This window comes from Marmota monax, unplaced genomic scaffold (genome assembly GCF_021218885.2).
Source record: "Marmota monax isolate L192 unplaced genomic scaffold, Marmota_monax_Labrador192_F-V1.1 WCK01_AAM20220418_F8-fsc00211, whole genome shotgun sequence".
NCBI classification, from domain to species: domain Eukaryota; kingdom Metazoa; phylum Chordata; class Mammalia; order Rodentia; family Sciuridae; genus Marmota; species Marmota monax.
Window position 1 is genome coordinate 1,744,065 of NW_026694080.1, and position 16,076 is coordinate 1,760,140.

Sequence of the window (16,076 nt, forward strand, 5' to 3'; positions counted from 1 at the left end):
TGACATTGTTTTCAAATAATTGCAATTCCCAGGGAAGGGATGTTTTCTTCTGGGTAGTTGAGGAAGCCCCTGGTGGCCTCCCTCCCGGCCCGTGATTATGTTGGAAACCGCGTCCTGGTTTTCTGGAAGGGTGTGGGGCTGCTGAGCCTGCAGAGCCTGCAGAGGAGGCCGCGGGCGCCGGGAGCTGCGTCTCCATTTCTGGGCCCCGGGCCCTGCACTGAGCCCCCCCCCCCCCTTCCAAGGCCTTCCTTCTGCCCTTCCTCCGAACACACCTTTCTCCCTCTCCTTCTGGAACCCCGCCCTGCCCCCTCCGTGCCGCCTCCCTTCCTCTCTTCCCGGGGCAAGAGCTGCTGATTTGCAATTCAATTGGAGCCAAGTGCTTCGCTAAGCTGCTAAAACAACTGAAAGCTACCGGGGAGAGGGAAAAACATTACAAGCATTTTACCAATAATTATGTGCCCGCTTCTCTCCCTCAGCCTGCCTCGTTTGCTCTGCATGTTGGTGTCGGTGTGAGTGTGGAGGGGGAGAGGCTGGGGGGGAGGGGGAAGAGAGGGGAAGCTGCCGGGTCCCTCCCTCAGGCGGCTGTCAGATCTTGGCCTCTGCAGTTGGCCCTTCCTCTCCCCTGTCTCCAGAGTTGGCAGAGAACTGGGAGAAGCTGCCTGGCACCGTGCAGGGTGGGAAGAGCTAAGGCTGGGTCCCTGTCACCCAGACCCTTTCTGGAACCCTCTGACCTAACTCCCAGGATGCATCAGTACCTGGGGGCATCTCAGGGTGTGATGAATGGAAAGGAGGGTCTGTACTGGAGGTGGTGGCAGGGCTGGGGATAGGGGTGCCGGTCAGGGGAGTAGGAGCTGGCTTGAGTTGTCCTGTCACCAGCTCTGGCTGGGGAAGGAGTTAGCCATAGGCCAGCCCCCCTGTCACACAGCCATCAGCAGTGTCCCCGCAGAGCCATGTGGTCCTCAAGTACGGTCCTTTTTCCTGGACTGTTGGTTTTATTTGATGATCTGGATGAAAACATGATTTTAATTTTAAAACAAATGGATGCATTATGAACAATGCCAAATTTACATGTGGTTCAAAGAGGAAGCAGGGGATTGGAAGCAATTCTGTCCCCACAGTGGACAATTTGAACAGTCCCTGAGGACTGTGTTGCCCCAGGTGATCTCTTAGGATTCCTCGCGGGACAGTTTGGGAATGGGTAGCTGGACCATTCCTGGGGTGGACGCAGGGGCAGGAGGGCCGGGGCCTGGTGATGCTGGGCTGGCACTTCAGCTGCCTCACCCAGGCCTGGGGAGGGGAGGTGGCCTGGGGCATCCAGCAGAGGGGTCAAGGCCTAGGCCCCTGTCTGCCTGTCAGGCACAGACCCCAGCCTCTAAGAGGCCACGATGCTAGGGGCTGCTGGGGGGTCCTTATTTGATCTTTATATTAAATACCTTTTTCGACTCTGAGTCTTGCAGAAAGATGGTAAAGCACCTGGGCCCAGCACTTAGAGCCATGACATCAGTGAAGGTCCCTCCCCTCTTCCAGAGGGTGGCCAGACTCTAATGAGCTGAGAGGTCAGGTCACTTGATACCTGCAAAAGCTCAAAAAATGGTCCCTCTCAGTGTGAGGCTTTAGAGCGTGCTCCTGGGAACACAGCTGTTTTGGGACAGGTGCTCAGGACCCCAGACAGGCACTGACTGTGATTCTGTGCCATCCTCTCCCCATGGCAAGGTGGGGTGGGGGAAGGGCCGGAGTCCCATGGTGTTTGACCAGCCCAGGGCTCCCGGGGCTCCTTGTCCTGTGTCCATCTGGTCAGGTATGAAGGTGGCCTGGCTCCATTTGGCCTGTGCTTCCTCAGGTCACAGGGAAGGAGTGGGTTGGGGCAGGGGACCCAGCCCCCAGCTGTACAGAGTGAGATGGGACTAGAGGTAGAGGTGTGGGGGGGAAAGGATTGGGCAGTGGGGGTCTGCTGGGAGGGGGAGGCAGGGCAGAGGGAGCCCGAGGAACCAGCCGGCTGTGGTCTGCATTCCCTGGGTCCCTGGGTCCCTTTTAACAGACTTAATGTTCCAGGCTGGCGACAAGAGTCCTCCTCAATAATTAAACTGGTAGAAAGAGAGGCTGGGTGAGAATCGTGAAAGCCACTCACAGAGGCCCAGAGGTTGAACTCTGCAGAGGGAGGGCCCTGGGGGGGGGCAGTGGGGTCTGCTCCAGGTGTTTCTGCCCCAACCCTGCTGCCCTGGGCAGGAGGAGGCCCTGCTGGAGCTTGGCCAGAGCTGTGACTGCGGCTTTGGGTTTCCAGTGCCAGGCCCCAAGGGGAGGTCTGGGTGGGGCATAGGGGTGATTCCCTGCTGGAGAATGTTCAGGGGGTGCAGTCGGGGCCCAGATGTGAGCAGAACTGCAAGCGCCAGAGCTGGACGGGGCCACCTCCCTGTTGTACAGATGTGGGGACTGGGCCCTGATGAAGTGACAGTCCCCTGCTCCCAGGCCCGGCTCTTTGCAGACAGCCTGTGGAAATAAGCTGAGTTAGAAGTGAGGCTGGAACCCAGGCTCTCTTTGGGGACCTGAAGGCTTGACTCTGGAGACTATATTCTGATCGTTGACATCCCCGACCTCACTGCCCCTGCCTCCTTCCTTCATCCTCATTTGGGCCCCTTCTCCCAGGACAGGGAGTAGTGACGGGTGTGAAAAATATCTTGCTGCTGGGGGGTGGTGTGGTGGTGCCTGTCTGTCATCTCACCGGCTCAGGAGGCTGAGGCAGGAGGATTGCAAATTAGAGGTCAGCCTCAGCAACTTATTGAGATTATGAGCAATTTAGTGAGACCCTGTCTCAAAATAAAAAAAAATAAAAAGGGCTGGGGATGTGGCTCAGTAGTTAAGCCCAGCTGGGTTCAATCTCCAGTACAAAAAAAAAAAAAAAAATTAAACCAGAGGATGTGGCCTTTGTGATGCCATGTTTGGGGGACAGCCCAGGTTCTGGAGCCAATCAGATCTGAACTTGAATCCCTGCTCCATCTGAGTTAACTCACCTCTGCTTATCATATCAGTCATGGACACCATAGTATGAATGAGCCAATAGGCTCTTTCCCTGATAATAGCCATTATTCCAAGGTGAAGGAACAGAGTGCAGACCCCTCAAAGAAGCACTTTCCAAACTCTGGACCTGGAAGAGCTCAGAATCCAGAAATCATTTTAGCTTCTCTTCTGTCTTGCGTCTTACCGTGGAGAAAACAGGCTCCACAGCAGGCAGAGGGTTTGGGCTGGGGGCTGGCCACCTGACCCACCTTCCTCTGCCTCCTTCCTCATTTGTAAGGTGCAACCTCACAGGAGGGGTGGGGCGAAGGTCAGGTCTGAGTGCGCGGTGTCTGGCACACAGTCAGCCCACGGGAAATGTCACGGCGCAGCTTGTAGCGGGGCCTGAAGTCAGCGTCAGCGAACCTCCATTGATGCAGAAGAGGATGCGGCCAGCGGGCAGTGACAGACGGTGACCTTTGAGGCTGATCCTGGAGAGTCCCCGCCATCTGCTGGGCCTCTTGTGTCTTCCTGCCACGGGCTCCGACGGGACTCAGCGCCAGCTCTGCATTTGGCTAATGAGTTTCTTTGCTGGCGCACAGTGGGGCCGGGAGGGGCGAGGAGGCAGCCCGGCCCCGGGGGCTCCCTCAGTGCGCACGGGGCTGGCCGGTGGCTCTTCCGGAGCAGGGACTGATGTCCCAGCCCTCAGTGCCGGGCCCCAGGCTCCGGGGGAAGTTTCTGTGGCTTAGATGACAGCCTTTCTATTGAGGACATGGCTCGTGGGCCTCCGTGTATTTCACAGCCCAACTGGGGGGACGCCGAGAGTCCACCCAACCCTCCCGCAGCCCGCGAATCTCCCTTGGAGACAGCTGGCCTCGACCCCCTCCTTCCCCCTGGCCAGCACAGGCCGCAGGCTCAGCTTTTGGAATTCTGAGCTCAGATCTCATCGTGGACGGGACTACATCTCCCGCCTCCCTCGCAGACTCTTACCTGGAACCTCCTCCCTCCTCTCCCCGCTCCACATGGCTTCCCCTCGGCCAAAGCTCTGCTCAGGAGCTGGAAGGATCTTTCTAAAACCCAAAGGAAATCTGCCTTGTAAGGACTTCCTAGCAGATTAAAATGCAAACTCCTGCCTGGCCCCCCTGTGCCCCCCTGTGCCGCCTGCCTGATGGCCTGGCCTGGCCGGACCTTTGTCTCTCCAGGCCCCACACCTGTCATACCAGCCTCCTTATGTTCCTTGAGGCCGTGCTATTTTTCAACCCCAGGGTCTTTGCACCTGCTATCCTCTCTGTCTGGAATCTTCTCTCCCTCTACTGTTTGAAGGAGGATCTTTCTCATGCAGCCTTAAGCTTAAAGGCCTCTCTTCAGAGTCCCGCCCCCCCAGCCCCTAGTTATTCCATCTCCCTATTCTCTTCCTTCAGGGCCTTCATCACAATTTGCATTCATGTACATATTTGTTCCTTTTTGTTTGTCCTTGGCTTCTCTTCCAGACCCAGGTTAGGGAAGGGCTGCCCAGGAGCCAGATCCGTGGCCTGCAGTCTGTTTCTGTACGGTCCACGGGCTGAGGAAGCTCTGTATGTTTCGCTTTGCTGTTTATTTAGTGGTGCTGGGGATGGAACCCAGGGCTTCACCTGTGGCTGGATGTGGCTCCATCACTGAGCCACGTGCCCAGCTCTATTTTATTTTTATTTTTTATTTTGAGAGAAGGTCTTGCTAAATTGCTGAGGCCAGTCTCAAACTTGCAGTCCTCCTGCCTCAGCCTCCTGAGTGCCTGGGATTAGAGGTGTGCACACCTGGTTCTTTCTATTTTAAATGGTTGGAAAAAAATCAGAATACAATGTCATGACATGAGAAAGTTACATGCAATTAAACTTTCAGGGTGTTTAAATAAAGTTTTATGGGAACACAGCGATGCTCATCTTGGGGAGCTTCGGCAGCAGCCTTGAGTAGCGGCCTGCTGAACTCAGCTCCACCTCAAGGACACCCTGCAGATGCCAGGCCTCAGTGGGACTTAGACAGTGTTCCTCTGGAGGGACTCCCGGAGGGACAGGGAATGCAGGGAGGCGTTCAGCTCCCACGTTTCAGCAAGAGCAGGGCACCTGGGGTCTTGGGGGCTGTGTGAGTGCCACCTGATCTGGGGTGCATGTAGTTAGGGCCACCTTACCACAAGGTCAAGCCAGTGTCCCCTCTGGAGGCCCCAGAGTCACCTGGATGTGTTTTCTTCATGAAAATCCCTTCCCAGCCACCCCCAGAGGCAGATGTACGTTTATTATCTCCATTTTACAGAACTGACAACTGAGGCACAGAGAAGCTAAGCATTGTGCCCAAGGTCACACAGCTAGGAAGTGGTGGAGCCTGGACATGGATCCAGCCTGTCCGACCCTGATCTACCCTTCTCTTCCACTGTTCTGTCTTTTGATCACCATATAGGCCTGGTCCAACGTTTACTCTGTGTGGCCTGAACCTCAGTTTACTCACCTGTGAAATGGGCATGAGGATACTCACCCAGCAGAAATGGTAGTACGTGCAAAGCCCTTAGCTTGGGATTTGTTGGTGCTGGAACGTATTTGGGTAGACACCAAGATGAGATCTGTTGGGAGAGGGACAGCCAGAGCCTGCAGCTATGGGGCCTCTAGACTCAGCCCCACTGGCCCCCTGACAAGGCCTCACCGCCCCAAGGCCCCCGAGGCTCCACCCCCTCCTGTCTGCTGTGCTCCCAGCAGGACTCCTGCCCCCTCCACCCCAAACCTCACGGGGGAGGGAGGGGCTTCCGAGGTCCATGGACCCTTCTTGCTGCAGGGGCTGCTGTGGGAGGAGGGCTCTTGTGACCCTGGACAAGTCACTGGCCTTCTCAGGACCACGATGTCCTTGTCTGTAAAACAGGGCCATCTGTGGCTCCTACCCCCTGGGGGAGGCATTGTGAGGACTGAACAAAGGCACACAGTAGGACTTCGTGGTATTGGTCCTCCTCTCCTGCTGACAGAGCACCCAGAGGCTTCCTGGGACGCAGGTGACAAGGGCAAGAGTTGGGTGATGGGGAAGGGGCAGGCTACTGGCCTAAGAGATGATTCTGGTGCGTGTCCCTGAGTCCCCTTGTATAGGGACCTGCCAATTTGGGCCCTCTAGCCTTTGTACTATGGGTGACCCTGCTGTGTGTGGGGTCTCTGGCTCCCCCTGGGTGAAGGCTCCAGGTCCCCTTGCCAGTGAAGCCTCCTGTGTAGCCTGGGGACCTTCATTCAGGGCCCGGCTCTGCTGCTGACTTGCTGTGTGACCTTGGTAAGGTGGCTGCTGTCTCTGGACTAGTGGGCTCGGACCCACTCCTTACTCTCTCATGCCTGTGCTTTCCTGAGCCTACCCTGGGCCTTCACCTGGCCGTGGCCCTCGGGAGTGGAGGGCCCTTCCTGCCGTCAGGTGGCGGAGCCCGACTCCTCCTTCGAGGCCCCATTCAGGATCCAGCAAGACTCTGATGACCCTCCAGGGGCATGTGGGGCCACTCACACCCTCCGTGGCCTTTGAGCATGCCCAGGGAGGAGTTGGCTGGACCTCTCTTGGTCCTCCCCCCGGTCCCTGATGCTCAGAGACAGACAGACAGGCAGGCAGGCAAAGCGGGGAGCCAGCGACCTTGGGGGCCCCAGGTCTGTGGGTGCAGGCCAGGCCTCCCCCTCCTGCCTCCCTCTAGTGACCTGCGTGCCCTTCATTTCCCCCAACTCACTGCACTAGCATTTTGATGACCAGACATGGGGGAGGAGGAGAGAGGCCGATGCCACTTTGGGTTCCAACTGACCTTCCCGCTTGGGCCCGGGTGAGGAGGGCAGGCGGGGCCTGCACCCCAGTTCCAGGGGGACCTGCAGCCCGGAGCCACGTTGGAGGAGGAGGAGGAGGAGGAGGAGGTGCCTTTAGTTGCCCCTGTTCTTCTGTGTCCCTCTGTCCCCAGCCCCCCCATCTGTCTGCCTCTGTGGCCTCCCCCGTCCTCTTCCTCCCTTGGTCCCCTCTTTGTCTGCCTCTGCCTTTCTCGGGGTGGCATGGCACGGCCTCTTTGCTAGAAGACTGTGGTTAAGGGCCTGACACCCTTGGTGTACCCTCGGGCCGCCCACCTGCGTGTCCACTTGCCTTGTCCCTTGACTGTGGCCTTGGCATGGCAGTAGCACCCCCCGGACACCCAGAACCTCCTCCTGAGCAGGGTGTGCCCTCTCCTGTGGCCTCCAGAGCCCCTGACCTAGGGGGTCCCAGCACAGCTCTGAGCTCTTCTTGACTGGCCGGGGGTCATGAGGTCGGCTCTGAATACTTCCAGGGACGTGGCGGGGGTGGTCAGGCTGTTCGCAAGGGTGTGAACTTGCTGCAAAAAGGGAAATCGAGATTCTGGGTTTGGCCTGACTGTGAGACCTTGGGCAGCTCGCTCGCCCTCTCTGAACCTGGTTTCCGGTCTGTAAAGTGGGCAGGTGAGATGTTAGTGGAACCAGCACAGGGCAGCGTGCAGCGGGCACTCAGGAAACCGTGGCCGTGGAAGGTGTCTCCGTGACGAGGGGGCTGCACGCTCACCCTGTCCCCTCCTTAGGTTCCCTTGTTCCTGGACCTCAGTCCTCTCTAGGCCTCTGGTCACCTTCCAGGTCCCAGGGTGACCCAGGACCAGCCATGCTCTGCTCGGCCTGCCCCTGGCCCAGCGAGGGTAGAGCAGGCCTCGTGGAGGCCACTGCCTGCTGGGTGGCTGTCCCCAAGGGCCAGCAGGGGATTTCAAACAGCCTGGCTGAGGTCCCTGGAGGGGTCAGCACTCACCTGGGCAGAGTGGAGAGGGGCCTAATGGGTCCTCTGGTGTCTCCTGACCGAGTGTGGACAGAGCTCTCTCCTGGTCCTGTCCCTGGGGCTGTGGTGTAGGGGCAGCTGGAACTTCTGCTGGGGCCTCCAGAGCCGGTGTCCACGCCGCCCCCCAGCTCAGGTCTGGAAGCTCGCAGGAGTCAGGGGGGTCCCCTGCCAGAGCAGCGCTTTACCCCAAGGGAGGATCCCAGGAGGGGGACGAGCCAGGTCTGGGCGGGGGTGTGGGTGGGAGGGGGGCCTCACAGGGAGTGAACTGTGCCCAGCTGTCCAGGCCGCCCTTTTGTTCTGTTGAAACGGGGTGGCATCGCCAAGGTGAGCCTCACGCCAGGGACTCCTCACTGCCACAAGGCACGCGTGTGGTGTTTGTATTTTTTTACTTCTTTTTTCTTTGGAACTGGGGGTTGAACTGGGGGGCACTCACCCACTGGGCCACATCGCCAGCCCTATTTTGTATTTAATTTAGAGACGGGGTCTCCCTGAGTTGTTCAGTGCCTCGCCATTGCTGAGGCTGGCTTTGAACTCGTGATCCTCCTGCCTCAGCCTCCTGAGTTGTTGGCCTGGAGAGGACTGAGGTCCAGGAACAAGGGAACCAAAGGAGGGGATGGGGTTACAGGTGTGTGCCACTGTAACTGGCAAAGCTTGTCTTCATTTTAAGAAAGAAAACTTTGTAAGTCTATTGGAAGGCCCCTGGGTGTGTCGCCTCATCCCTCTCCTTTCTCTTCCTTGAAGCAACTGTTGCCTTGTCTTGGATGTGTACAATTCAAAAAAAAATTCATCAATAATACTTAGTTCAGGTTTGCATGTTTTGAGCTTGATAGAAGGGTGCACATCACGTGCTTCCTGCTTGCTTCTTTTCCCTCAGGCCTGTTGCTCGCTGGTTTGCTTTGTTCCTTTTCTTGGCGGCATAGTGCTCTGCCGTGGGACTCTGCCCCTGTGCATTTACTCCTCCATTCTCCTGTGGTCACCCAGTTGTTCCCAAGGATCTTTCTGGTGTCACAGATGTCTTTGCCCATATTCCCTTGAGCAGGGGAAGAGCTCCTTGCTGGTCACGCTCAGGAGTGGGATTGTAGGCTCCTGGGGGTAAAACTTCTCCCCGGGGGCTGCCAACTCACCCTCTGTCTTAGAGACCCGCCCCCTGTTGGAGTCCCCCTGGGCCCTGTTCAGGGGTTTCCCAGGTTCTGGGCCTGCACCGCCCTCTGGGGGGACTCTCTGGGGCCGAGTCTTGCATCAAGATCCCTGGGGGTTCTTATATTGGCATTTAGTGGCAGAGGGTCCTGCCCCTGCCTGGGCGCTATGGAGAGCCCCTCCCGGCTCATCTTTCCCTTGGGCTGGGACTTTGGAAGGCGCTGGTCTCTGTGAGGTGGGGCTGGGGTGCAGGGAAGGCTTCCTGTGGGACACTCGAGGGCCACCTTAGCTAGGCTGAGGGGTGCTGGCAGCCGTGGAGGGCATTTCAGGGGAGGGGACAGTGAGTCCAAGGCCTGGTGGCAGAGAGCATGATTGGCTTGTGAGTAGGCTCTGGGAGGCTACTGGGGCTCAGGGGTGCTGTGGCCAAGAGGGTGACAGGCAGTTGCTGTGGACATGACAGGCATCTACTTCCCTGCAGTGGTGGCTCCTGACAGTGAGGCCCGGGGCTGCTGCTGTTGGGGGTGGCTGTTGGGGGTGGCTGGGGCGTCTGGAGCAGGGAATGTTAAGTGTCTTCTAAGTACTTTGATTATCTTAATTGCTTAAGTGGTTTCCTAAGATGGTCCTAAGGATCCTGGGGACACAGACACAAAATCAATTAGGAAAGTTCAACAACCTGACAAGAGGAGAGAGGCCCTCTCACCTGCTCCACCTCGCCCTGCCCCGCCCGCCTGGCCTGTCACCTGGGCTTTGCAGCCTGCTGTCGGTCAGCTTCTCTCTCCAGCACTGAGGCCTGGAGGGAGGGAGAGGGTGTGGGGGACTGGGAGGGTCATCTCCTTTGAAGAAGCAGCTCTCCTGAAAGAAGGGGTCTTTAGGCAGCAGCCCTGGGGGTCTGAGTGTCCCCAGGCCTGGCAGTCTTTCAAATTACAGTGTCATCAGAGCACCCATGGCCTGGTGTCCCCAACACCAGAGGACCTGGCCCAGCCGCGTGGGCCCTTCTCAGGCCTGCGCACAGGGTGGAGCCTGAGTGGCCCCTTTATTGAGGTCTTCGAGCGCCAGGGCAGGAGGAGGCCAGGGGCATGTTTACGTCCTCCCTGGCAGCTAGCAGCTGGCTTGGTGACCTTGCAGCGCTCCCGGGGACGGTGTCACAGCAGGAGGCCTTTCTTTTGAGTGGCTACATCACACTCCCTGGTCCCTTAATGGACCCAGGTGGTTTCCAGTCTTTTGCTTTTACAGGAAAGCCTCGTGGGCAACTCTGCCTTGGCCACCAAGCACAGCTCTGGGGTGGCCTTGACCTGGCACGGGGTCACAGTGCAGTTGTGCTTGTCATTTCTGCAGATGTGGCCACCTTGCTGTCCCATCAATGAGGGCTGAGGGCTGGGCTTGGTGGCATCCTGCAGCCGGGCCACCGCCTCGGCTGCCAGCCAGGCAGGGGGACCTGGCCCGGGTCAGCTTGTGGCAGGTCCTGACCTAGTCTCTGTGTGGTGGCCTTGTGTAGCTCGTCTGGAGTGGAATTGCCTATTTCTTTTGTGAATTCCCACAATACCTAGAGGGAAGAGGTTTTAAAAAAATTAGCAGAGAGGTGTCAATGTGTGAAAAGCTCATCTCTGCTCCAAACCCAGGCGGGGTGGGGACACCAGGCGGCAGGCACCTGACCCCCAGGAGCATCTCCCTGCTCACCAGGGAGCAGATGGCCTGGGTTTGCTTTTGTTTGTACTGTCGTGTTCCTTTGGTAAATGTTTACTGAGAATCCCCTCCCAGGCCTCCTCCTTTGCTGTAGAACAAGGAGGTAGTATTTTCCCTAGTTTTAGGTTTATTTTTTTCTGGTGCTGGGGATGGAACCCAGGGTCACTTTACCACTGAGCTACACCCCCGGCCCTTTTGATTTTTATTTTGAGGCAGAGTCTCCCTGAGTTGCCCAATATGACCTTGAACTTGTCCTCCTCCTACCTCAGGCTCCCAGGTCACTAGGATGACAGGTGTGCCTCACCGTGCCCAGTCCAGGTTATAAGTGTATTTTATGTGCACCTTGGGGTCCAGTGCCTGAGTGTGGCCCATGGTGTTTTGGACTCTCAGAGGTCTGCCGAAGGTGGCTCCTGGGCATCTCTTAGAAACTGTGGTGGGGACATCGGGCCTGGCAGAGAATGTCAAGAGGAAACTCAGGTTTGATTCCAACAGTTCACAATTTGTAATCTTGCGGTCACTTTTTGGTCATTCCATAGGATCTACAAAGTGCCCTATTTTTCTTTTCTTTGTAGCTGTAGATGGACAGCCTGCCTTAATGTCATTTGTTTATTTCTCTGTGGGGCTGAGGATGGAACCCAGGGCCTCACACACGCCAGGCGAGCGCTCTGCCGCAGAGCCCCAGCCCCAGCCCTGGCCGCCCTATTTTATAGATGAGGAAACAGAGAAGTCAATGTTTGGGGACCACCCAGAACCACAGGTGGGCTCAGAATCAGGGTCCCAGCCCCCACCCCAGAGCTCTGCCCCTACCTGTACCTGAAAGTCACAAACAGGTCCTTCTAGTGGGCCCTCCCTCGGTCCCTCGGAACACAGACAGTCAGCTTTGGGTCCCTATGTGTGAGCGTGGCCCCATGTCCCCGGACTCCTTCCTGGTGTGGTTGTAAAAGCCAATATGTCTGTGGCAGACTTGGAAGTAAACAGAAACCCATAAAGAAGCGAGTAAAAATGGCTCAATTACCCCGCTCTCCAGGGTGATAATCTTGATGTGTTCGCGTCCCTCCTTTTAGCCCTTCTGTATAATTTAGCAAGTTGAGATGGCATCCTCTCCGGTTCGTAGCCGGTGTCTGCACCGGGCTCTCGTGCTGAGCATCTCCAGTACCCTCAAGCCGTCCCTGGAACGTGGTGTTGAGTGGCTACGTTGTCACCCAGGGGCTGTGGCATCTCTGATATGCCAGGGCCCATGGAGGCTGGTTGGATGTGGGTCTGGGGGCTGCTTTCTCACAGTGGCCTCTCCACCAGGGGACATGCCAGTGCTGCCTGGGGGCCCGGTGGTGGGGAAGGAGGAGGGAGGGCCCTGCTGACTGGAGCAGCTCCTGAGGGGGCGACAGGTGCTCAGGTGAGCTCCGGGGGGGGGGGGGCGGCCACGGCAGGTGGCGCCTAGGAGGAGAGCCTGGCGTCCTGGGCGATGTCATGGACGTGGGACGGGGGCCTGGAGAGACATGCCCAGCTGAATTGCTGACTTGGAGGCTGGGGACCGTGGTGTCACTTATGCCTGCTCAGGATGAAAGCCTCCAAAACCCTGGAAATTAAGTGCAAGGTTGTTAATGAAGCATGTTGGCTGAGGGAGGTGGCGGGCAGGGGACCAGGTGGGCAGGGGACCAGGCGGGCAGGGGACCAGGCGGGCAGGGGACCCAGCTGGCAGGGAGGGTGGTGACCTCCCAGGCTCCTCATGGTGGACAGGTGGCATGCGTGGCGGGGGCCGGGGAGAAGGTGGGAAGGCCCTGGGGCTCCCGGCTGGCATTGCTTGGAAGCCCTTTAGGGCCTGGCCCAGCTTGGCTTGTCACCTCGTCTCCATTCTCCCCTGGGGTCCTGCTCCAGGTCCCTGGGCTCCCGGCTTCCCATCTGCTGGCCTCTGCGTTTGATGTGCCCTCAGAAGACTGCCCCCGAAGGCCGCTCTGCCTCCCGGTTTTGTTCCTTCCCAGTGTAAAAAGGTTGAGGTGTAACTTGTCACCCTAGAATATTCACGTTTCAGACGTACTGCCTGATGAGCCAGGGCCTAACCGCTGAGCCACACCCCCAACCCTTTTAAAAATATTTGATTTAGACCCAGGGTCTCGCTGTTGACTTAGGACCTTGCTAAGTGACTGAGGCTGGCTTTGAACTCACAATCCTCCTGCCTCAGCCTCCTGAGCCGCTGGGATTACAGGTGGTGCGCCACCGTGCTGGCCCTGATAAGCTCTTATAAATGCCGTGTTTATCTGACTTATCAGCACAGAGAACATTTCCAGTGCTCCGGAAAGTTCCCTGGAGCTCCTCCCCGCCAGTACCCCTCCCTCCTGAGGATAATCACAGCCTGATTTCCGACAGCACAGCTTAGCGCTGCCTGGCCTGAGCTTTACTTACAGGGAGGCAGAGAGCGCGTCTTTCCTCCCTGGTTTCTTTGTTCATGTTGCCCGTGAGATCCACCCAAGGGGCGGGGGTACGGGGGGCTCACTCTTTTGTATTGTTCCGTACTATTCCATTGTGTCATTATGTGGCTGGTTCATGATTTATGTATCCATTCTGCCGCTGCTGGACATCGGCCTGAGCCCAGTGTTTGCCTATTAGGAATGAAGCTGCGCCTCTGAACGTTTGTGTCTGATTTTAAGTTTTTGTCCAGGGATTGAATTCAGAGGTGCTTAACCACTGAGCCACATCCCCAGATCTTTTAAAACAATATTTTGTTTTGAGACAGGGTCTCACTAGGTTGCTTAGAGCCTTGCTAGGTTGCTGAGGTTGGCTTTGAACTTGGGAGCCTCCTGCCTCAGCCTCCCAAGCTGCTAGGATCGAATGTATCTTTAAGTGGATGTAAGTGCTTACTTCTTGTGTGTGTGTGTATGTGTGTGTGTGTGTGTGTGTGTTTTAGGTACTGCCAGTCATTGTCCCAAAGAGGTTGGACCTTCTTGCCACTTTTCCTTTGCTTTGGAAATCCTACCTGTGCTTTGGGGCCCATCTCAAATGTCACCTCTTCTGTCATCCTCATGGACAATGCTGGCCTCTGGGGCTCTGGGGCTCCAAAGGCAGGACTGTGTCTTTCTTCTTTCCTGCTCTTATCTACAGCACCTGGAACATAGTAGGTGCTCAATAAAAGACAGCATTGGATTTACATGCTGGCATGTGCTGGTAGTTTTGCAGAGGTTATCTAATGTACATTGCCATCTAGGAGGTCGGTATCACGGGCTCCGTTGTTCAGGGGGGGAGACTGAGGCTTGTCCCTAAGGCAGCGGAAGCTGCAGGGCTGCTTGTCACTGAAGCCCGTGCTCCTTCCACAGTGCCAGGCGCCATGTGTCTGGCGTTTCCTGCTCTTTTCCAGCTCGCCCACTTTAATTCACTAGCCCCGTGTTCTAGTCTGGGGGCCGTTGAAGTGAATCTCATGGGTGACCCAGTTAGCTGTGGCTCAGCCATCTCCCCGAGTTCCGTCAGCTCCGTAGCCATCCTCAGTCTGTGGCCCAGAATTGGGGATGTCCAGGTTGGGCTGGAGGCTGGGAGGCCACAGGAACTACCTGTGTGCCCTTAAAGCTCTCCCCTGCCGTGTCCGGCACTGCACCCACTGCCCTCCTCAGAGTCCCTTTCCCTTGGTGGTGGCCGTCCCTGGAGGCCTGAGCCTGGCTGCTGAATTTTACCTTTTCTGAGTGAGGAACCTGTGGCCTCAGTTGTGATGCGTCTGGGTTCCTCCTGGGCCCTGGGAGGGACCCCGGGAGGGACCTGGGGAGGTGGTGGCAGGTGGAGGAGCGGGGTTGGCCCCCACCCCGGCAGGGCCTGTCCCAGGGCCCCCGTGGGAAACTGCAAAGGCAACTTCAGGCCATCGGTTTCTAAATGGCCTTGGAGAGGCCTGGGCTGGCAGGTGTCTCGGGGCCTGGGCCTCTGGACCGAAGTTCACGGGGCTCCCGAGGCGGCTGTCCATGGTCCTGGAACAGAATCCGCCCGGGAGGCTGCAGCGGGCCGTGGTGGCCGGGCGCTGGTGGCTGCCCTGCGGTTCTCTCCGCCAGCTCGTCGTGGGGGGCGCTGGGCATGTGGCTGCGCAGACGGCGCGGGCGCCTTGATATTTTAATTGAAGCCTGGAGACACGGTTGCTCTCTCTGCTGCGCTAACAATGTACGAAATAAATAATTCAGCGGTGGCTGTGTGGTGGCTGCTGTCCTTGCCCATGGGGGTGGCCACATGTGCGCTTGCCCATATAGCTGGGCGGGCCAGGGACTGCTGTCCTGGGCTGGTGGCCACACCGGGGCCGGGTGTGGCTGTGGTAGAGGGCCCTGGCCACCTCTCCACCTGGTGAATGGCTTCCTTCCAGGCAGCCCTGAGGGGAGGGGAGCACATCATGGGGCCCGCTGCTCCCGGGTGCAGCGATTAAGTAGCACTTAGAGGTCCCTTGGTCCTTGGAGCAGCCCTCAATGCCAGTGACCTGAAGGAAAGGACCCTCTTAACAGGGCTGCTCCCTGCGCTCAGTGTGAGCTGGATCCTTTGATTCAGCAAATATTTCTGGAGCTCCAAGGTTGTGCCAGAAACCGGAGCAGGTGGTGGAGGGGAGGGACTGCCAGAGGAAAATCTGGGTCCCTCCTGGGTGGGGAGGTGTGACAGGCACGTGATCAGTCACGGCTCCAGTGGGGGCAGGAGGCGGTGGTGGAGGTGCAGGTGAGCGCTGGGAGCTAGGAGGAGGGGCCAGCGGTTCTGACAAGGTGTGCACCGGGTGGCTTCCTGGAGGAGGTGGCTGGTGTCCTGCAGGCAGAGACGGACCCATGACAGTGCTCTCAGCAGAGGGTGGCTAATGACAGGGTGCCCGGCCTGACAGTGGCATGGGGGGGGGTCAGGTGATGGGTAAGTGGTCAAGGGACTGGGACAGATGGGGGAGTGGGGCTGGGGCCAAGGGTGAACTTGACCTGCAAGGTGGTGCCCTGCTTGGATTTTGGGGCAAGAATATTTTGAGGGTGGAGTGGGGTGTCCGTTGTGGGATGAGACCTGGGGCTGAGAGGGTGACCAGGAGGCTGATGGAAGGGTTTGGAGTGGAGGTGACGGTCTGCAGCCCAGTGACGTTCATTCATTCCGACACCAGAGAGTTGGTAAATGTCTGTTATGAGCCAGATGTTGGGCAGGTTGCATACAATTCTTGCCCACGTGGAGCTGACCTTCTAGAGCAGGGAAGAGACAGTAAATGTGGTAATTTAACTAGTGACAGGTGCCATAGAAGAAGATTTCACAGGGCCAGAGTTTATAGGGTATTGCAGCAGGGGAAGTATAAAAAGGGCCATCAGGGAAGCCCTGGGAGGGGACATTTGAACAGGGACTTAGGTGTGTAAGGAAGGGAGCTGGTGGCTGACTGGTACTTTGGATAAAGGCTATAACTGAGGCAGGGATGTGCTTGACCCTCATAAAATTGCTGAGGCTGGCCTCAAACTCGTGATCCTCCTCCTGCTTCAGTCTCTTGATTACAG

At 57.6% G+C, this 16,076-nt stretch overlaps 1 protein-coding gene across 2 annotated transcripts in view; it reads left to right on the forward strand.

Moving 5' to 3' along the window:
* The window catches only part of Grm4 (glutamate metabotropic receptor 4), a 100,810-nt gene that overhangs the window by 11,323 nt on the left and 73,411 nt on the right, over window positions 1–16,076 (forward strand). The gene's annotated exons all lie outside the window — the stretch shown is intronic.